This window comes from Emydura macquarii, unplaced genomic scaffold, assembly GCF_026122565.2.
Source record: "Emydura macquarii macquarii isolate MOO-44397 ecotype Brisbane River unplaced genomic scaffold, CSIRO-AGI_Emac_v2 contig_1146, whole genome shotgun sequence".
In the NCBI taxonomy this organism is placed as follows: Eukaryota; Metazoa; Chordata; order Testudines; family Chelidae; genus Emydura; species Emydura macquarii.
In genome coordinates, this window is record NW_027131283.1 from 21,655,608 (window position 1) to 21,678,409 (window position 22,802).

General features: G+C 41.8%; 1 protein-coding gene across 7 annotated transcripts in view; it reads right to left on the reverse strand.

Annotated features, from left to right (window-relative positions):
• EPB41L2 (erythrocyte membrane protein band 4.1 like 2) overlaps positions 1–13,700 on the reverse strand; it is a 236,451-nt gene extending 222,751 nt beyond the window's left edge. For all 7 annotated transcript variants that reach the window (XM_067546743.1, XM_067546742.1, XM_067546739.1 and 4 more), the window contains exon 1: positions 13,613–13,700. The gene's annotated coding sequence lies outside the window, so the exon portion shown is untranslated. The remainder of the gene's footprint in view (positions 1–13,612) is intronic.
• Positions 13,701–22,802: the final 9,102 nt, after the last annotated feature.

Sequence of the window (22,802 nt, forward strand, 5' to 3'; positions counted from 1 at the left end):
TATGCAGAAACAAACATACAGCAAAGGCAGCACTGTTATTGCTTGTCTGTCTGATGAAAGAGACAAGGAGCAAATCCTGAAAGCAGATGTAGCCATCAGGGTAATTACCTACCAAGAACATAATATTTCTTTCCCCTGGCCTCAGCCCAATCAGAGGCAAGTCAGAAAAAGGTTATACCTTTTAAGTGATCAGATGAAGAAGCAGAAGTGGGTATCATGCCCAGACAGATTCTGGATTATCTATGAAAACACCCCTATATCTTCCGGAACAAAAATCTCAGTCAGCAGGGTTTTAAAGCCAAACAACCAAGCTCCTTGAGTTTTCAGAAGAGGTGGACAGCTAAAAATTTTATATTTTAATAGTCGCCCATTAAAGAGACATTTCTTACTCATACTTTAATCTCAATCCACCTGTTTGACAAATTCCACAACTATGGATAAACCTGAGGTATTCTATACTCAAGTGCCTTCTTTCAGGATTGTTTTTAGCTTCATTAGAATGGCAGTGCACACAGTGAAGGCCATGAGAACTCCTGTGCGTCAGAAGATAAGACTCAAGGTTTCAGAAAGTTTAATTCAACATTTAATGCAGTGTATTACAAAAATGGGGTTGGGTAGAATCTTCTCTTAAGATAATTAGTTATGGATAACAGATCTGATCCGCGCTTAACTTTATGATTGTGTTTGTTATCCCATTCTTTTTGAGAGATGTCATCCTTTGCTTAAAATTTTCTTTGTTGATTTTTAAGATACACATTTCACAGGATCTATGAAAGCTCAGTCAATTTAATTTTAGACCAGATTTGCCTTCATAGCCACATAGATTGGTTTATAGAGGTCTCTCTACAAATTTACTACTTTATTTATCGGAAACTATGCTTGAGCAGCAAAAATAATTAAAATGTATCAACCAATCAATGGAATAAAGCGCCCTCACATCATCCACAACAGTTTTCCAAATGAAGAATCTTACTGCATCAAAATTATAGAAGTTTAAAACTTAAACAGGTGCAATCAGTGCCCTTATCCACCTATTCTTTGGAATCTCTTTTGTGGTGTTTTGCATAGTTTAGTTTTAATTTTTCATGAAATCCTCCTTCCACTACACTGCTCCCAATACAATACAAAAATCAGCTCAGAATTTAAGTACTTTGCCAGTGGTGTGTGTGTCACTTTAAAAAGCACTTAGATACTCAAAAATTTACCAAAACCATTTGCCTACTTTACATCTGAATTATGGCACCATGATTTAACAATCATACCCAACACCAACACACTTACAGAAGCACTGAACAGAAAAGATCCAATTATTTTTAACTGGTACAAAGACACAGAAGAGACATTGTGGTAACAAAACAAACATCTTTAATTCAGACATGAGAAATGGAAGCAAGCTGATTCTCACCTTACATTAGAGAGGACCAAGTTTTCTCTCATTGAAATCTGAATTTGCAACAATCAGAAGAGCAGCATTTTTCAGTCTACCAGCCAAATGATAAATATTCTCACAGCATTTAACAGATTAATGTTTAGGGCAATAAAAAAGTTGAAACTAGAAATGTAAGGCCTCACATCAGTAACTGAGAAGTTCAGTCATTAAAAGCTGGTTTCAGCTGGTCATGTTCCAAAAGTATAATACCACTACATATGGTATAGTGCTTGTATTTTAACACATTAAGCATATTGTATAAAGTTCCAACAGCTGTGGAATGTTATGGTGAATCAACAATCTTAGTGGTCCATGTTGTCTTCGGGGAGGTGTCTGAGTTTTTGAGATAGGACAGTTTTGATTTCACTAAAACACAAGGAAAGCTGTGAATAGACAGGCTAAGAGGTGTAGAGAACATGCACTTTTTGAAAAGTGACAAATGGCCTAACAAACTAGCAGAATTTAGATATTAATATATAAGTCTTTAATCTGGAATTACACATTGGTTGTTTCTAAATATAAAGTACAATTTATTTTAATTTGCAGGAACTGTATATATTGAAATTAATGGAGTAAGGAAAGAAAACAAAATTGTACTATTTGGGCATGTCTTTAAAGTTACTGAAACAGCACAAATGTATTCCACTTTGCATAGGCTTTAAAAATCCGCTCCTCAGTGGTAAGTGGGAAGCTTTTCCTAGATAGTCCAGGACCCAAGTCAATCAATCAGTTTTTGCTCATGGATTTGCCAGGAAGAATGAAATTAACAAGACTAACCAGTGGATCAGCAGAACACAGAAACCTAAATTAATAACAAGCGTACATTTTAAACAGTTTAATTTAGCATTCATGAATCCATAGGAAACAGAAGTCCTTCATGTACACAAAAGTCTAGAGTACTAGTGTATTACACATCAAGGCTGAAATAAACTTTAGACTACCTTCTCCTGAAGTGAGAGGCTATTCCATATAGCGTTTAACCTCTGGCCTCTAGTTAAGACGGCAAATAAAAGTATCAATTAGTTCCAGTTATGATGGTGGTTCTTCAGGTGAACCCCCCATCCACTTACTGACTCAATCAAGTTGTTACACATAATTTGGCTGCTCAAATGATAATTGCCTGGTTCACTACCAGACTGGTCTGTTTTTAAACCAGTGATCTTGAGGTTAAAGCTTGGTAGTGGAATACATAATACAAACACCATGAACCATCCACTTCCAATGCACAAAGAATTTAATATATTGGCAGTAATTAACACCCTTTCCCACAAAAGTATCTGTTCACTTACATATAGGTTTAGATGACAGGGGCTTAATACCAGAATTTCCACACTTCAAGAAGGATGTGAGATTTTACCACATACTCAAAATGGATGTGGCAAATGAACCAGTGTATCGCAAAAGCGAAATACAAGGAAATACATATTATAAGATGGAGAATTTATTTTGTAAAGACATTTAGTAGTCACAGTGACATCTGTTATGCATAGACCATACAATAGATGTGTCTCAAGGAACTGATAAAACTAAAAGACTCTTCCACCACACATTAACTTCTCTTCTCTATTTACTACACATTCATATGCACCATGCAAGAAAAATTTAAAGCAGAGGGTCTTCAAGATGTTATGAGCGAGTTTGCAATTAGTGTTATTAATGGGTATGGACCAAGAATATTTTTTGTTGAAAGTCTAAGGAGAGTGTTCTAGCTTCTACTTTCAATAAGCAGACCTTGGTCCATTAGAATAATTAGCATGAAGAATACCATACTCCCCATATCCTATTTAGCTAAAACCTTGTGAGATTTGCTACCATTTTTAGTAACATGGTCTTCATTTTCATTCCTTTGAATGAGATGTTTCACCGAAGTCCCTTCTGACAATCTCTGGTGTAAGGTAAAGGTTCCACAGCAATTTTTAAAAAGCTACCCCACTCTCCTTCCCAAGAATTTCCTCACTCCACAGCGCAGAAATCAAGATGTCAAATGAATTGAGGAATAGCTTATATTCAAGTTAACCTCTGCTACATTTGAACAATAGACACTGTATTACCTCAAGTATGAGAGAGAGTGTAACACCAAATTCTATTCTGCAATTATCCCATGGAACTTAAATAACTCCCATAATTTTCTGAAGGATATTAGGAACTCAGACTACAAAAAAGATACTTCTCTATGAATTAAATCATGGTAAATAATTCTTTTGGCTTTTTAATGTTTCATACCTGATGCTGAGCTCTTTATTGAACAGAATGAGAAAGCTAACATTCAGACATCCTCAGGATTTTGCCCTGCCCACATTTAATATATACAAATGAAAAAATAAAATAGCCTTTCAAGTTGCAAGCAACCACCATAATCAGAAATTCCTGGAAATACAGACATCTCAGCCCCCTCTACAAATTTTAGTCTGTTTCCACTACACACACCATCCCTGTAATACATAAAAAACCCACAGAAAAGACCACCATGAAATATAGCCAAGGGAAGTAGTTAGTTGTTTCTCTCACTCTAGAATAAAGTGCAAATGTTCAACTAGTAAAATGTGAGAGGTAAGGAGAATGAGGTAATATCTTCTACTGGACCAACTTCTGTTGGTGAAAGGGAAAAACTTTTTTAAAGCTTGAAAGCTTGTCCCTTTCACCAACAGAAGTTGGTCCAATAAAAGATATTACCTCATTCACCTTGTCTCTTTAAGATCCTGGGACCAACATAGCTACAACATTGCAAATAGCAAAACTTGAAACAGTTAAAGTTAAGTATACTTAATAAAAACTTAAATATTAAAAGTGTAAAAACAGTTTTCCTTTTGGGTTACTTAAAATCTGGGTTAGTAGTGCATTCGGTCCAGGGCAAAAAGGAGCATTGTGCATTGGTCAGCTGCCATCCCTGTGGCTGAACAAAGGAGTGACACAGATGAACATCAGTTTACCATAAAGCCCTCCTCTATCAGAGCCTGGTCACTGAAAGCCAGAGACTTTAAGAGAGGAGTCCCTCCAAGAGGGGGACACAAAGCCGCTTTAAGATTAGGCACTAACATAAGTATGAAGATTATGGCACCAGGTTTTTAAATTATCCCTATTACAGGCACTAAGTTCATGCCAGATAAATGGTGGAATGGGACAGTATCCCATCAAAGAAAGTATCCAAAACGCAAGATAGAGAAAGAAGTAAGTTTCACTAATAGGGAATGAAGATTAGTAATAAGAAGGCTGATACTTGTTATGTTTCTTCAGTTACCACTTAGAAAAAAATATGACAAAAACAGTGAGGTAGTACTGTTGCAACCCAGAATCGGGAATGAACATGTTAACCACCATATAGTTAACTAGAACTAGAAGTACTGGTGATTATTTTTGGGAACTCTATGACTACTGGAGAATTTGAAAATGGCATACACTGAAGCTATTTAGGAAATGGAACAACAGAGACCTGGAGGTTATAGACCAGTATCTTCAATAGCTGATAAATTGAAGGAATACATAATAAGTTCAAGTACCTACAGGAAATGTAGTTGTGCTATTAGGAAGCAAACACAAGTTTGTTGAAAACGGAAGGGGGAGCTCAACACAGTGTTTTTGAGAGAAGAAAACACGGAAGGAATAGAAAGACGAAGATGAACTTCCCCCCAACCACTGAGAGATTTGTAAATAAACTGTAATATGTATATTCTAACTAGCTGTTGCACAATTCTTAAAATCAAAATTCAGACAACCAAACCAAAAGGAGACTATCATATGTTTTGTAGATTTGTGAGATGTGTGTGTAGATGTGTAAGGTTTTGTCTACACTAGTACTTTTGTCAATCAGGGGTGTGGGAAAAAAAACCCACATACCGACAGACATGAGTTTCACTAACAAAAGCACCAATGTGCACAATGCTATGTCAGCAGGAGATGCTCTCCTGTTGGCATAGAGTGGCTACACAGACATTACAGTAGCACAGCTGCAGACTACAGTTGTGCTGCTGTAAGGTCTGTAGTGTAGATATATATAGCCTGAAGTATTGTTTCATAAGACAAGTTTACTTTTGCTATAGATTCTCAATCAGATAATCAACTGGAAGCAGTAAAACTATTTAAACTGAAAGCATTTCCACCCCCTCAAGTTTTGCATTTAACTTGTTTCTAATTTGATTTGATTTAGAACATACACACACAACAAAGGGATACTGCCTGGGGTGGAAAGATAGTGTGTAAAATATGGAGTCAAGTGTCTCTTTTAAAAGCACTGCATATTATCAATATATAAAATATAGATATTTTTACTGTAAGTTTTAAAAGGCCATCGACAGAATAAAATAGTACTGTGCAGGCAACCTCAGTTAAAAAGAGAAAGCTGCTCTAGTTTTCCACTGTGGTAAGCGATCACATCATGTGTTTTAAAAATATACTGAAGAATGTTATTAAAAATACAAAAACCTACATTCTTAAAACATTGTAGTCAAGTTCTTATCCAGGCCACTAAACAAAATGAGCCATGATCATACTTTGTAGTTTTCAAGCCACAGTAATAAGATTACAGTGATTTTCAGTAAAACCTGGTGTTACATTTAGCTGTACAACATTACTAAATACAGAGTAACTTCAACAATAAATATTTTGGTTAAACTCTGCTTTGTCATCAGCGCAAGTAATTTTAGTTAAAACTGATCTTTCAGGCAGTACAGACATTTACTTGGGTTTTAAGCCTATTTTTATTTCCTGGTAACAAGACAGCTTTTGCAACAAGAACATTTCTCTAGAAATGGTGCTTTGCAAACACTAAGCCACAGAGACAATATTAGAGATGCAAAGGAAGTGATTTAAACCTATGGCAGTAAGGCAATTCAGAGTTAGCCTTCAAATTGTACCCTTAGTTCACCCTATTGTGCTTCTGTGTAATGCATGAGTCTCCAGATAATGACTTTACATACCACACATGCTGCATTACCTAAGCATACAAGGGTAAATTAAAGTCAGAGGATCAAATCACATCTTCCTGCAGCAATAATTCCAGGAGCAAGACAAGAGGCACTGGAAACTTCATGAGACTCACCCTGGACTTTCTGTCGAGTCTTCTTTTCAGGGTGGAGCAGCTAGGCACTATAAATAAAGCACTGCACAAAACCATCCCTGGGATACATAAAAAAAGGAACTTGCAGTCCCAGAGAGGCTGCCCTGCATGCTGCTACTATGCTTGAGCCCCTTGGCAGCAAGGCTTCTGAAGAACCCTTTCAGCTATTGACAAAATCTTCCATGGGTGAGCTGTAGCAGAAGCTATGGAAAGACACAATGAGAATTCATGCTGCTTTGAAGCATTGATTCTCAATCAGACTTCTGCATTGATATTTACAGGCTCAACAGGGGATGATGGGATCATCTGTGAGAAGACAAGTTCCTTCCATCACCCGAGACCCCAAAACCTCATGCTATCACTGGAGGAGTGTCTGATGTTAAAGGACAGAGGAAGCTACAGCTTTGCATTCTATCTAGGACCTTACAAAGATCCCTTAGATTTGAGTCTCCTGTGCTCTCAAAAGTGAAGGAGTGATCCAGCCCAGAGATTTCTTTATTTTGGGGGAGCAGGGAAGTGAAGGGAAAATGAACAACTATTTTCTTGTTTTATAAGTTGTATGCATCAGTTACATATTTGTTTTGTTTTTGCACATGCTCTCCCCATCATCCAACAAACTCATTGGAAGCCCATGAAACGCTACATTAGTAGTTAGGAACTATATATTTTCAGTAACAAAAAGAGCAAATCATGTGCAGTTGATATTAAGGGCTGTTAGGGCTTATCTCCACCAAATAATGGGAACAACTGTCAGTCATAGAACAGACTGTTTGAGTGGTTGCCATACCACAAAGTGCCAAGAAGTCACACTTTGGTTACTAGCCACTACTGCAAACCAAAATAGCTGTTTTGGATCTGTTTCACTAGGAATATGAATTTATGTAATATTGTGTGTCCTCAAACTTGCATTTACATGCAAATCTATCATCTCTTGCCAAGTCAACTAAAATACTGATTACTTGAAATGGCAGATGAAACCATAACTTTGGTCTATCATGCTGATGCAGCTTTCACATACACCATAAGTCTGCATGAAGACCTGATGAATTTTGAGGAAAAAAAGTCACTGTTTAAGTTAAACTATCCTATATAAGGCAATCTACAATGTGAGCAAGATTCACTTTGACCATCACAGTTTCAAATAGAATGCAAAGAACTTTCCATACTATTAATGCGTTCTTCCCTTTAGAATAGAACAAAAAAGACTGGCCAAGTTAACCACACACATAACAGAAATGCAATTATCATGATGCCACTATTAATCTTAAGATAATATAAGTTGGCCTAAATAATGCATGTAATTTTAGACACTGGAGATTTCCTACACACTTAGAAATTATAACTTTTTGCCAATAAAGATTACTACTGGATCCTTTAATGTGTCCTTTCACACACAAAAAAAGCCACCACACACTACTTTTTCCCTCAAGCTAAAAAAAAAGCAGTTAAAGACTGGGTAACAGCACTAAGTAATGCGGTGGGATCGACATGCACTAACTATCCTTTTCATCTGTAGGTGCAGCTGGAATTCAGGCTGCAGTCAATTACACTGGCTCCCAACAAGTGCTTTACAATAATGTTAGAAGACCAAGGAATGCAAAGTTAAGGTTGTACTTCTTAAACAAGACACCAAAGAATCTTAATTCTGCTTCCGTAGAGAGATGCTCACAAGAAATACAGAAAGTCAAATTACCTTATCTTTCCACAACACTTTCATTTTATCTGTCTCCTCAAAAGATATAAAAGCATGATTTATATAGTCCAATCTATCTTACCGTTTTACATCAACAGGAGTTGGATAAGGCCCATAGTACACTTGTTCTCTATAACAAACAATGCCACATTACCACTTTAGACTACTACTCTTTATCAACCAAACTTGTAATCTCATCAAAAAAAAAAAAAAAAAAAAAAAAAAAAAAACATACTAGGTTACTTTGACAGCCTATTAATTATTTAACTCTCCGTTATTGGATTAATCAAGTCCCATATCAGCTTCTCCATTATCTTGCCTGTGGTCCACGTCAAACTGACCAACTTGTAACTAGACAAAGTCATCCTGTTTACCCCTTTTAAATATTGGCAGAACATTAACTTTCTTCCAGTATACCAGAATTTCTCCAGTGTACCAAGATTCATTGAAAATAACATTAAGAGTCAAGTACGCTCCTCAGCTAGATCTTTAAAAACTCTTGGATTCAAATTTTCTGGACCCGCTGATTTAAAAATGTCTAATTTCAGTAGCTGTTTAACATCTACCTCAGTTACTACTGGAATATAAAGCATTTCATTATCATCATCATCATACAATATGACTACATCACCTGGCTTTTCGCCAACTACAGAACAGAAATATTTATTAAACATTTTACCTTTTTGTCATTATTATTGATATTTATACCATTTCCATCTAGTAATGGACCGCTACCATTGTTAGGATTCTTTTTGTTCCTAATGTACTTTTAAAAACTCCTTATTGACCTTAACTCTGCTAGCAATAGCTGTCTCCTTTGTCCTTTTGCTTCATCAATTTTCTATAATTCCTAGCTTCCAATTCATATTCATTACTATCAATTTTCCCTTTCTTCTATTTTATATATTGAGTGGGGGGAGGGGGCTGTTAGTAACTCCAAATCCCAGAGAAGAATGACCTTGAGCCAGTCAGCTGACAAAGGCTAGGAAAATATGCTACCACTGTGAAGACAGTTGGGGGATTTTGGTATTTAAAAAAAAAAAAAGAGAGCAGTTCAACTGAGCTGGGAGTTTTAGTGGAGGGGTTTGATCCTGAGAACAGCTGGATTCAAGCAGAAGGTCCAGACCAACCCAAACAACAACAACAGGGACAGAGGGTCCAGACAACTGGAATCAGAATCCAGAAGTAAATAAGCTTGCAGCACGTACTTGCATCAGTGAATGCAGCAAAGAGTTAGAGACAGAGAAGCTGGACAAGCAATCATGGAACTCTTAATCAGGTCAAAGACTACTGAACTGTATATTTATGCATTGGACACGAGATACTGTATTATTGCTGGAGAATGAGTATGTATAACTTCCCATGGGGGTCTCCTCCTGGTAGTCATCATCATCATGATCCCTCAAGTTGAGGATGATCTCTTTCATGGGCTTTATTTTATATGGGTCCTTTGGTGACTGAGGACCAATCCTTGAGCCACAGACTCGTTGGCAGACGTTGTAGGTGGTGTTAAAGACAGGGTTGGGCCACAATTACTGCATGACAGTTGTCTGTCCTTTCTTTTCTGAATTTTTCCACAACCAGGGTGAGGCGATTTTCCTCAATGGTGGTCATTCCTTCTCTGACAAGTCTTCGCCAGTTAACCCTATCTTGGGCTACTGTCTCCCAGTGTGTGAGGTCGATGCCCCATCTCGATGTTTATCTTGAGGATGTCTTTGAAGCTTTTCTTTTGGCCTCCCCATTTCCTTTCTCCTTCGGTGAGTTAGGTGTACAGCAATTGTTTTGATAGGTGTGCATCAGGCGTGTGCACACAATGCCCACTCCACCTCAGCTGGTGCTGGATAACCAGGGTCTCAACACTGAAGATGTTGGCTTCCAGGAGGACACTGACGTTAGTACAGCGATCCTCCCGCTTTATGTTGATGAACTTTCAGAGAAAGTGCTGGTGCTAGCATTCCAGATTTTGCAGGTGTTTTCTGCAGGTCATCCAAGTCTCAAAGCCATTGAGAAGAATTGGGATCTTTGAAAACTCTTGGCGACTGGGGGAGGTCCCAGACAATTGGAAAAAGGCAAATATAGTGCCCATCTTTAAAAAAGGGAAGAAAGAGGATCTGGGGAACTACAGACCATCTCCCACAGCATTCTTGCCAGCAAGTTAAAGAAGTATGGGTTCGATGAATGGACTATAAGGTGGGTAGAAAGCTGGCTGGATCGTCAGGCTCAATAGATAGTGATCAATGGCTTGATGCCTAGTTGTCAGCCAGTATCAAGCGAAGTGCCCCAGGGGTCAGGCCTGGACCCGGTTTTGTTCAACAACTTCATTAATGATCTGGATGATGGGGTTGATTGCACCCGTAGCAAGTTCGTGGATGACACTAAGATGGGGGGAGTGGTAGATACGGTGGAGAATGGAGATAGGATGCAGAGTGACTTAGACAAACTGGAGGACTGGGCCAAAAGAAATCTGATGAGGTTCAATAAGACCAAATGCAGAGTCTTGCATTTAGGATGGAAGAATCCTATGCACCGCTACAGACTAGGGACTGACTAGCTAAGCAGGAGTTCTGCAGAAAAGGACCTGGGGTTACAGAAGACAAGAAGCTGGATGTGAGCCAACAGTGTGCCCTTGTTGCCAAGAAGGTGAATGGCATATTGGGCTACATTAGTAAGAGCATTGCCAGCAAACCCAGGGAAGTGATTATTCCCCACTATTTGGCACTGGTGAGGCCACATCTAGAGTATTGTGTCCAGTTTTCGACCCCCACTATAGAAAGGATGTGGAAAAATTGGAGAGAGTCCAGCAGAGGGCAATGAAATGATTAGGAGTCTGGGACACCTGAATTATGAGGAGAGGTTGAGGGAACTAGGCTTGTTTAGTCTGCAGAAGGGAAAGAGAGGGGAGATTTGATAGCAGCCTTTAACTACCTGAAAGGGGGTTCCAGGGAGGATGGAGCTAGGCTGTCCTCAGTGGTGGCAGGTGGCAGAACTAGGAGCAATGGTCTCAAGTTGCAGTGGGGGAGGTCTAAGTTGGAGATTAGGAAAAACTTTTTCACTAAGAGGATAGTGAAGCACTGGAATGGGTTACCAAGGGAGGTGGTGGAATCTGCATCCTTAGAGGTTTTTAAGGTCTGGCTTGGGAAAGCCCTGGCTGGGATGATTTTGTTGGCATTGGTCCTGCTTTGAGCAACGGGTTGATCTAGATAACCTCCTGAGGTCCCTTCCAACCCTAGTCTGCAACGATTCTATGGTCCACAAAACTTCTGCCAAAGCCTGTAGGTGCCTAAACTCACTCAACACCTAAGTTTTCAGGGTAAAAGTTCCCCCCATGCCAATGTTTTTGCCTCTGGGCACATGCACTGCTGCCATCTTCTAGGCATCTGGGTGCCTATCTCCTGCCTAAGCTCCCAATTCACAAGCTGGGAAAAGACAGGCATTCATTCATCTAAGTCATGTGCAAGGCTAGACTCAGATCGGTTCAGAGGCCACCTACTGGATCAGGTCCCATTCAAAATCCATCTGGAGGAGGAGGAGTTATTCACCTTATAACTTTTAGCCCAGTGGTTAGATCTGTCACCTGGGAGACTCATTCAATTCTCACCCCCGCCACTGCCGACAGAGTGAGAGAAAGGGTTTGAACAGGGGTCTCCCACCTTTCAGGAATATGTGTCTAACCACTGAGCTATCTTGCCTGTCAAAGTTGGTCCACTGTGGTTAACTGTTGAGTGATTACAATACGAGGACTGGACCTGGGTCTCCCTCCTCATTGCCCTAAGCACTGGACTACAGAATCAGTCTCTCTCTCTCCCTCTGAAAAGTGAGAGAATGACTCTGTAGTCCAGTAGTTAGGGTGCCTGGCTGGGAGAGGGGAGACCCAGGGGCCAGTCCCCCAGTTCCCATCACTCCTTCATTAGTTATCTACACAGGAGCAGCTTCAACTGGAGAGAATAAGGGAAATCAGAATATCTCATAGTTCAGTAGTTAGAGAGCTCTCTTCTGAATGGTAGGAAACCTCTGTTCAAATCCTTTCAGCTATCCAGGCTTGTGCTCTGACCCCTGGGCTAAAATTTATAAGCGGGGTGGTGCTGTTGCTTCTCTTCGTCCTCTGACCATTTTGTGAGGAGTGAGGCAGGCACCTAATTTATTCCCACAAACAGCACCTAAGCCTCTTGGAGTCATTTGTGGATCGCTAAGCAGAGATAGGTGCCTCCTTGCAGCCCTGATTTTGGCACCTATCTCCATGAGAAGTATGGGGCTTAGCACACAACTGTCTTGTCAGCATCTCTTATGAGCTATCTTATTGGCTCTCTATCTGGGCTAGAATGATTTAATAGGGTTGGTGCTGCTTCGAGCAGGATGTTGGACTAGATGACCCCGAGGTCTCATCCATCCCTAATCTGTGATTCTAAGAAGCAGTTAAACTAGAAAGAGTGATGATCCAAAAGTATCTCCCTGCTTCCTGCTTTGGTGTCCCACATTATTCATACCTAGGATGTAGGCTAACAAGAGCCACCAAAATGATTCAGGGCAGTTTGCATTAGTTTTGAGTCTTGGGATTATTTGGTTTTGCTCCCAAAAAATCAGACCAGGAGGTTTGAGACCCACCAGTGCAGCTGGGAGGCACAAGGACTGAAATGAGAGCAGAGGAGCAAACCACAGCCAGAGATTCCTAATATGCAATTAAAGTCCGAATTAGCTGTGCTGTTGCTACTACAAAAAATCCAGGCATGCAAACACAGGCGCGGCTCTAACAACACTACACCGCCTCCCCCCAAAACAGATGACGGACTCCTGGGGGGTTTCCAGGCTACAAGTCTTCTGCTTTTGACTACGGGGGACCGAGTAAAGCGGCTCCCCCGCGCACCGCCGCCGAGTGCGGGACTCCGAGGCTGCGGGAGTCTGAACGAGGGAGATTTAAATGACGGGCTGAGCACGGGTGACGGTGCGTGTCCCGCGGAGCCACGGCAGCAGCCCCCAGGGGACGGAGGGCGCTGAGGCCGCCCACCCCACCGAGGGGGCAGCGAGCCCCCAGTGCCGGCCGGCTCCCGGGGAGCGGGCCGGGCGCGTCGCACGGCGCGGCGCTGCCACTGCCCAGAGCGTCTCCCCCGCCCGCCCCGCGGCTGGAAGGAGGCGGATTTCCCCGAGCCCTGGCGGGGCGGACACGCGCCCTCGGAGGAGCCGTCGCAGGCGCCGCCGGGCTTTGACAGTCCCGACCCCGGCAGGCCCGGCGGCGCCGACGGCCCCCCGCTGCGAAGGGAGCAAGCATCCCGCAACGACAGCCGGGAGAGACCGGGGCCGGGCAGCCGGGACTCAACGGCGGAGCCCGAGCCCGGGCACGGACACCCAGCCAGCCACCCACCCCTGCCGCCCCGGCTCCCAGCCCCCACCGCTGGGGGGAGAGCCGGAAATGGGCCCGCAGACCCTCGCGGGGCGCCGTTACCTGCCGCCGCCGCCGCCCTCAGCCCAGCCAGATTCGAAATTGAAAATTCCCCTGCCCTGACCCGCCAGAGCCGTCAGCGCAACCCGAGCGAAACCCCGCCCCCGCCCGGCCTCGCCCACCGCCTGGCCACGCCCCTCCCGCCGCGTCAGGGCCTCTCTCGCCACCCAAACCCCACCTGCCCCTACTCTTAGCCACGCCCACTCCCCCTCAGGCCACGCCTCCAGACGGCCCAGCGTCCCTCCCTCACCCCCGACCACGCTTGCCACACCCTCTTAGCCCCGCTCCCTCATGCAGGCCCCGCCCGTCAGAGACCACCGCCATAGGACCTCTACACATCCATTGGCTGAGTCCCACGTCTGTCATGAGAATTAGCTCCGCCTTTTCTCCCCTTTCTTTGCTCGTCGTACCTGTCTGAAACTGGGTTGAGTTTAGTGCCTTGGGGAAGGTACCCAGTGAAGCCAGAGGCACAGTCCAGTCTCAAAGGCGAAAGAAGAGAGATGCTGGGGGATACAGGCTGGCAAAGGGCTGTGGCAGTTTTAGTAGAGCGGTGCTCTCTGCAGTCATGCTCAGGAAAAGGACTGGCAGTCACACACACCCTGTCCCCCCAGTGTACTAATATCTGCATGTGGCTGTCCACAGACCTGTTAGCTGAAGAACCAGGGTTGAACACAGTTTAGTGGTATGTATAGACAAGGACAAATCTGTGTTCAGTGCTCTTTTAGCTCACTGGGATTAAACCTTAAATGGAAATAATGTTGGAAGACAAATTGTCTTGTATACTCAAAGCAAAATCCCGGTCAGCCCTAGTTCAGCTAAGATAATTGCTGTGACCACTGTGTTTAGCACAGAAAAATATGCTATAGAAAAGAGCCGAAAGGTCCCTCCCTTGGAGAGCTTTCAGCCTAAGTAAACGGACAGATGAGAGAATGGATGCTCTAGAGTAATGATTTTGTTTAGCAGGTTTGTTTATTTGTTTTCCTTTTGCCTTTTGGTTTCTTACTGCTTCTTTGAGGAGAGGATTTATCATTATGGAATAATGGATTTTAAAAGGTTACTTGAAGGAAAGGGTGGGGAAAAGGCATGACAGCAGGTCAGGGAAGAGCATGCAGGCATATAGCTCAGCAGATCCTTATATAACATATCCTGTTCGAGATCCCCTGCAGCTTGCTTCCCACCTAAGACCAGATTCCCAACCTCCACCTACATGACTACCCAGCCATATCCTCATAGCCTATTATCCTTCTCACCTCTAGCCAGGCATCTCTTTTGACATATCAGCCTTAGCATTTCTCCCTCTGATGAGGTACCTGGTGTAAATCAATCCTACTCTAGAGGTTTTTAATTCTATCACTCTCTTATAGCAGTCAGGTCTGACTTTGTCACACCTCCAAAAAAAAAAAAAAAAAAAAAGGCTGTGGCAAAGCTACCATGTAGGTTATGTGGTCTGTAGAAGGTGAAACCAAAGAGAAAATCAGTTGCAGCATCCTAGACTGTGAAAAGGAAATGGAGCTAGTGCTTGGATTGGCTCTGTGTGTATGTGGGGGTGTGAGGGAATAAGAAAGTATATTTAAATTACAAACAAAAAACAATGTTAAACGAACATTATTAAGGTTGCAAGTCAAGCACTCAAAAGTTAGGAAATGCCAGAATTAAGGTTGACTATGCACCTTTTTCATATGAATTCTCTTAAAATTTCTAATTACAAGATCACTTACTATTTTTTCATACAGGACTCCTGCTCCCCAAGATTCCCCTAGGCCTATACCAGCTCAAAGGGCTCAGGAATCACAACATCTCCAGATCACCAAGGAAATTATATCCTATCCTCAGAGCCTGGTTTTTCTCTCCAGAAACAGCAGCTGCCTGTTTCTCCAGTGCTGCCTCATGAAGATTTATTTTACTTGGGCAGTAGGAGAGGTAGTCAGTCTCACCTGCTTCATTAAGGCTAACTGAGTCCCACTTTATCGAATTTTCTAAACATTTCATAGTGTTGCTAACACCAGTATGACTGCCAGCATTTTGATACCATTGGTCTGAGGTTTAATCAGCAGAGCTAAAAGCAGCTGTGGTCATAGCAGCCTTATCTACAGTAGGGCTAACAATGCTGTTTACAATGGTGGGAAATTTTAGACCATTTCCCTAGATTAGGCAAGTCCAAAAAGAGTGTAAAGGGAACAGCTCAAACTCCTCTCTTCTTTCTCCTACCAACTATCTCTTCCAACAGCTTGGTATCCAGTATTCCTTCTGGACTGACAGAGATTTACTCACTTCTGAAATTTCTTCTCATACAGTTTTAGGCCATTTTGCTCCAGAAAGAATTGTTGCCCTATGACACACACTTATGAATTGAAAAGAGAACTGATGCAGAAAGGTAAATAACCTAGCTGTCAGTTTTGTTGATTTAAATGACAATTCTCCTGCCTTACTGTTTTGCTTGTCCCTTTCTTTAACATCAACAAGTTTATAAACTGTAATGCAATTTTTTGTTTGTGTTTTTCTTTCGATCCCTTACTAAGGAAAAAAGAAGATGTTTATTCTGAGGAATGCAGGGTATAGACAGAGTGTCCTGATCAGAAACAGGGAGTGCTATATCATATGAGTGACCAAAAGTGGCCTATGGAATTCTACAGTGTGTTTCAGAGTCACCCTCTTAGGCTGGCAATTTTCAGGTAGTTTCCCACTGTAGCAATAGCACCAGTGTAGCTCCAGTGGACCAACTGCAGGCATTTCTTCCACCTTGTCACCTAAACTTGATCTAGATTAGCGGTTCCCAACCTGTGGTTCACGGACCCCTGGTGGTCCACGGAAAAGAAAAATAATAACATCCTCACCAAAGAAATGAACAATTTCAAATAAGACTAGTAGCAAGTGGTGGTCCACAAAATGTTTGGAGGTTGAAAAGAGGTCCGCATACTCAAAAAGGTTGAGAACCGCTGGTCCACATACCACAGTAGTAAGAACAACTGCAGCCAGTCTACACCTTTGCTACCGCTAGTGGGAGATTTCCTGAAAATTGCCAAGATAGCCAAGGCACTATTTAACACAGAGGTGCCACACACGGGTCCCAGCCTCCATTTCTCTATTTTGGGCATTATTCTGGGATCTGTAATCTCTGCACATTGAATCTTTGTATGCAAGAAGAGGTTAGCTGCAATCCACTTTATTTTATACAATGTAGATGGTCTTTGGGCTCTGGCAAGTTGCCAGTATACTCCTTATTTGGATAAAATTAAACACCCCAGCTATAGCATACTTCCTGCAAAGGAATCAAGTTATCCTGATGGCCCAGATCCTCAGCAAAATAGTTTTCTTGATGGATATAACAAGAAACAAATATATATGTCCAATTACAAACTGCCTGATGTTAAGAGAAAACAGATACAAGGGGAATTAATACAGTAATAAAGCTGCCTTCTTTTCTTTCTTTCTTTTTTTAAAAGAATTAACATTAGATTTTTTAATAAGGAGGAACAGATCTACCCAACGAGTGTCAAACAGGGTATACAAAGGTAACAGCTAAAGTATAAATACAACATTAATGCAACCACCTGATTTATTTATACTACTATCATATAACTGTAATTATTATGACAGCAGGTAAAAAGAATACTCTTAAGTATCTAGCATTGAAATTGTAGTGTAGTTGTAACTGTGTCGGTCCCAGGATATTAGAGAGACACAGTGGGTGAGATAATATCTTTTATTGGACCAACTTCTGCTGGTGAGAGAGACAAGCTTTTGAGCAACTCGCTACTCTATCTTGAATGGTCCCTTAGAATATGTGCTAACTACTTATGCTAAACAATCTGTTCCACCTTGCATTTAGCTGTGACGCTTGGAGTACCTTACCCAGACTAGAAGAATAGCTCTGTGTGGCTCAAAAGCTTGTCTCTCTTACCAACAGAAGTTGGTCTAATAAAAGATATTACCTCTTCCACATTGTCTCTCTAGCATTGATATTGGCAGTACTGGATGGTAATAAATTTCCAGGGGGAATTCAGTTTGTTTTAACCTGTTAAACCATGAATGCTTTGGAGCCTTTCTCTGCACACTATACTGCTCCAATTGAGATTAGAGGAGGTCCTTGTGCTGCAGCTTCTTTGTTACAAATGGGAGGATTCTGCTGGCATGGGGCTTTCTATGAAGGGCTTTTCTTCAGATTTGGTATTCATTGTCTCTTCCCATCTGCCCTCCAAAGTCCAATCTGTTAACACTGAGGGCACACTGCAGGGCCCAACTTTTCTCCCAGACATTTGAAGATGGTGGGAATTGGAGACATTTCATTGTTTGTTGTAGGGGTTATTTCTTCTGCTGTTGTACATTTCTTTTTAATCTGGTTAGGTCCATTTTATATGAAATTTTATTGTAAAATTAAATTAAGTCAGACACACAGAACTTTGGGACAGGAGCCTCTTTGTGATTACTAAAGCAAATAAATAAATGCAAATATTAACAATTTCAGACGAAGCCAAGAGTCCAATTCTACAGACATTTAGATGCTTTCTACTGTGAGCAAATCTTTGAAGTCAAAGGGATTATTCATGGTTACCACCATATTGGGTAGCAAGTGTTTGCAAGATTACATCCCAAATTAGGACATTTCACTTCTGTAGAAGGAGACCTTGACTGACAAGGCTTATCAAATAAAAAAGGGCTTATAAGAGAAAGCTTGCCTTTCAGCTATGGAGAGGGAGAGCTACTTCACAGACCTTTGCATTTTTATGGGTCAAATTCTTAGGTCCTCACTCAGTTTAGGCACTGGATGTTTGGCTGAATAACAACACAGAAAAAAATTTAAGATTTGATTAAAAATAATTGAAATTTTTGGGGATCTGTTTGTTTTAAAAATTGTTGTCCACTACCTCCCTAGAAATGGATTTAAGAATGCAGGGTTTAAAGAAGGGCTTTTACTCAACTTAAAATGTGAAGCAAAACAATAAAAGATGTACACAGAAAGCAATGAATTTTGGCAACAAATTGTTCCATCTAATATTACCGTATTTTTATCCCTACAAATGAAATTTCTCTTTCACCATCCAACTCTCTAGTTCACTTGATCCTGCAGTGATGTCAAGGGCGAAAATCTACCTCCTGGTATAATTGACCCAAACGGATACGCATACCTTACTAGCAAAGCAGCATTATACTAACCTACAGTGGGCCATTCAACAGCTATCTCATTAAGATTATGCCTGCTAGGAGCACCTGTAATCTCCATTTGAACATGTGAATTGTTGCCATTGCCACAAGAGAACTATATGCATTGTTGTAGGACAAATGGGCCCTGACTCTTAGTTCTGGCCCAGAAGTCTTCCATCAGTTAACCTATATGCTACCAGCAACCAGAATGTAGCTCATAATCTCATATTTTAAAAATCACTTTACAGAGCTTTCACTATTAGCCTGTGCCTTCATTATCAATGGCTTATAATTTTAAAACTTTACCATTTCAGCTTGAATTTATTCTTGATGTTTCCATGTATGAAGAAGATTCTCAAGGAGCATTTCTTTGGAAGGTTTGGTAAAATTCCTTTCAGTTCTTTAAGAGCTGTGGAAGATGAGCTAGGGCCCAATCCTGCTCCCATTAAAATTAGTGGCAAAACACCCATTAACTTCATTTCAAAGAACGATCTATAGTAAGGGCCAATAAAGTGGGAGTTTGGTGCCTAAATCCTTTTGTGGATTTGAGTCCCACTCCCTAGCTCATTCAAAGGAGCCAGTAGTTGAAATTAACTTTGCGTACTAAGGCCTAAGTCTTATCTCCCGCACACTAGCCAATTAGAAAGACTGAGTAGTGGGGACGTCAGTAGGGCTTTGTGGGGGGGACGAAGGACTCTTCAACTCATCCATGAGCAGAGGAGCTGCTCGATAGCCACCACTCCAGAGACAGGGCTACAGAAGCCATTGGAATACCTACACCTTTTGCTATGTTGGGGAAAATAGGCAGTGGATCCAGAAAATGGCAGATCCTCACCCCCAACCTATCCACAACCACTACAGCACAGTGGTTCACAGGGACAATAGAATGGCTCTATAGAACTGGGCTCCAAGAGTCACACCTACTGTTCAGGCTGCTCAAGCTCCCCCACCTCAGCTCCATGCTTGTTTTCCTGCAGACAGGTGAGCCCTACATACCTGCAAAGAAGAGGGCAGCAGAATTTGACTTTTCAGACTACCCCAATATTTGCAAGTAAAACCTTGCTAAAGAAGTACAGTACACTTTCCAATAAATGTACTGTATAAATAAGAGACAAAAAACATGAAAATGTCACACTGCACCGAACAGCCACAGCACTGACCATCAGCTTTCCACTGCTCTTAGTCAATTTCAAAATTAGAAGACAAGTAGGGCTGGCCACGGTGTGCAACCTGAGTGTCACACAAAATTGTTGAAAAACGGTTTTTGCTAAGCGTACTCTTTAATTATAGAATTATAACCATTTTCTTCTAAATAAATGCCACACATTGCAAGTCCTTGATATAAAGCAGTAACTGTTCCATATTCTCCCTCCTCTTAGCTGCTCCACATACATGGCAAGTATTAGATTTATTTTTTTAAAGTATTTACTGTGGTATCTATGAAGTGTACGCATTGCAACACTGAGCATTATGGTGCCAGCTTTTAGTCGGCTAGAAAACCACAGGAAGAGCATTGCAATCCATAAAGCTGCGTTAAGTGCTTAGGTTCCTATACAATGACTGGGGACAGATAGACACCTCAGGATGCAATCCACAAAAGCCAGCATACGAGGTAGGAAGCTACTTAAGCTAGCCAATAAAAGATGCTGACAAGATGGGTGTGTGCTAAACCCCATACTTCTCATGGAGATAGGCGCCAAAATCCAGGCTTCAGGGAGGCACCTATCTCTGCTTAGCGATCCACAAATGACTCCAAGAGGCTTAGGTGCTGCTTGTGGGAATAAATTAGGTGCCTGCCTCACTCCTCACAAAATGGTCAGAGGACGAAGAGAAGCAACAGCACCACCCCACTTATAAATTTTAGCCCAGGGGTCAGAGCACAAGCTTGGGTGGCAGAAAGGATTTGAACAGAGGTTTCCTACCATTCAGAAGAGAGCTCTCTAACTACTGAACTATGGGATATTCTGATTTCCCTCATTCTCTCCAGTTGAAGCTGCTCCTGTGTAGATAACTAATGAAAGAGTGATGGGAACTGGGGGACTGGACCCTGGGTCTCCCCTCTCCCAGCCGGGCACCCTAACTACTGGACTACAGAGTCATTCTCTCACTTTTCAGAGGGAGAGAGAGAGACTGATTCTGTAGTCCAGTGCTTAGGGCAATGAGGAGGGAGACCCAGGTCCAGTCCTCCTATTGCAATCACTCTTCCAATAGTTAACCACAGTGGACCAACTTTGACAGGCAAGATGGAGGGAGTCCCTTACATCTAAATATCCCCTGGCTCAGTGGTTAGACACATATTCCTGAAAGGTGGGAGACCTCTGTTCAAATCCTTTCTCCCACTCTGTCAGAAAAGGGGGAATTGAATATGGGTCTCCAGGTAACAGAGCTAACCACTGGGCTTAAAGTGAACAGCTCTACCTCCTCCAGATGGATTTTGAATGGGACCTGATCCAGTAGGTGGCCTCTGAACAGGTCTACTGAATCCAGCCGTGCACATGACTTAGATGAATGAATGCCTGTCTTTTCCCAGCTTGTGAATTGGGAACTTAGGCAGGAGATAGGCACCCAGATGCCTAGAAGGCGGCAGGAGTGCATGTGCCCAGAGGTAGAAACATTGGCATGGGAGGAACTTTTACCCTGAAAACTTAGGTGTCGAGTGAGTTTAGGCACCTACAGGCTTTGGCAGAAATTTTGTGGATCATAGAATCAGAGAAGATCAGGGTTGGAAGGAACTTCAGGAGGTCATCTAGGCCAACCCCCTGCTCAAAGGAGGACCAACCCTAACTAAATCATCCCAGCCAGGGCTTTCTCAAGCCAGGCCTTAAAAACCTCTAAGGATGCAGATTCCACCACCTCCCTTGGGCAACCCATTCCAGTGCTTCACCATCCTCCTAGTGAAAAAGTTTTTCCTAATCTCCAACCTAGACCTCCCCCACTGCAATTTGAGACTACTGCTCCTTGTTCTGTCATTTGCCACCATTAAGATCATACTAGCTCCATCCTCCTTGGAATCCCTCTTCAGGTATTGAATGCTGCTATCAAATTCCCCCCTCTCTTTTCTCTTCTGCAAACTAAATAAGCCCAGTTCCCTCAGCCTCTCCTCATAAGTCATATGCCATAGCCCCTAATCATTTTTATTGCCCTCCGCTGGACTCTCTCCAATTTCACAGTAGAACTTAAAATTGGGACTTAAGCACCTACGTCCAGGATTTAGGCACCTAAATTCCTTATGGATCTACGCTTTATTTCCAGTACATCTGGAATATCAGTCACCTTTTTTCTCAGGATGTGACCCAACCATCAAGGCAGAGCTATTCAAGTGATTTACATATGTGGAATTTATGCTAGCAATATAAACAGATCATAAGATAAGCTCATTTACAAAGCTGTCAGTCCCAGCATTGATTAGGTGGTATATAATGGTGTTAGTGCAGTCACTGAACGGCTTCCAAGCTTTCACAACATCTTCTGTTTCAGGAACTGCTCAGGCTCCCATCTAAACTACAATTATAATTGATTCAGGGATTCTGATTGTTGACAAGTAGTTCCCTAATGGTTTAAATTTTCATGTTGATCTATCTTTCGTAGTTGCAGATTGCATCCTAAAAACCTGTCCTACAAATATTTACACACCTACTTAGCTTTACTGTTTACAGGACTGAGGACTAATTTTCCCCCCCTCCAGACTTCCCAAGTTGCTAATTAGTCTCTGGCATCTCTTATTTCAAAACTCCTTAAAAGGCTGGATGTGTTGGGGTCCTTTCCTTACAGCAAAGGGGCCATTAGTACTGAACTGTCATTCCAAGAAGTGGTGGGGAGGTCCCTGACTAAGACGGTCATTTTCTAACATCAAAGTTTTGGTAGGGTTGTTTTCATATTGAGGAATTCTTGTCAGACCAAATCATTGAAAAATATAGTTGAGTCTTTCCTGTTCTTTCATCAAACATTATGTTGAAATTAGATTGCTTATACTTTAAAATCTACAGATCAGATGTAATTGCTAATGATCATTATTACAACTTCAGAGAGAGATTTTCCAAGAAATAACATC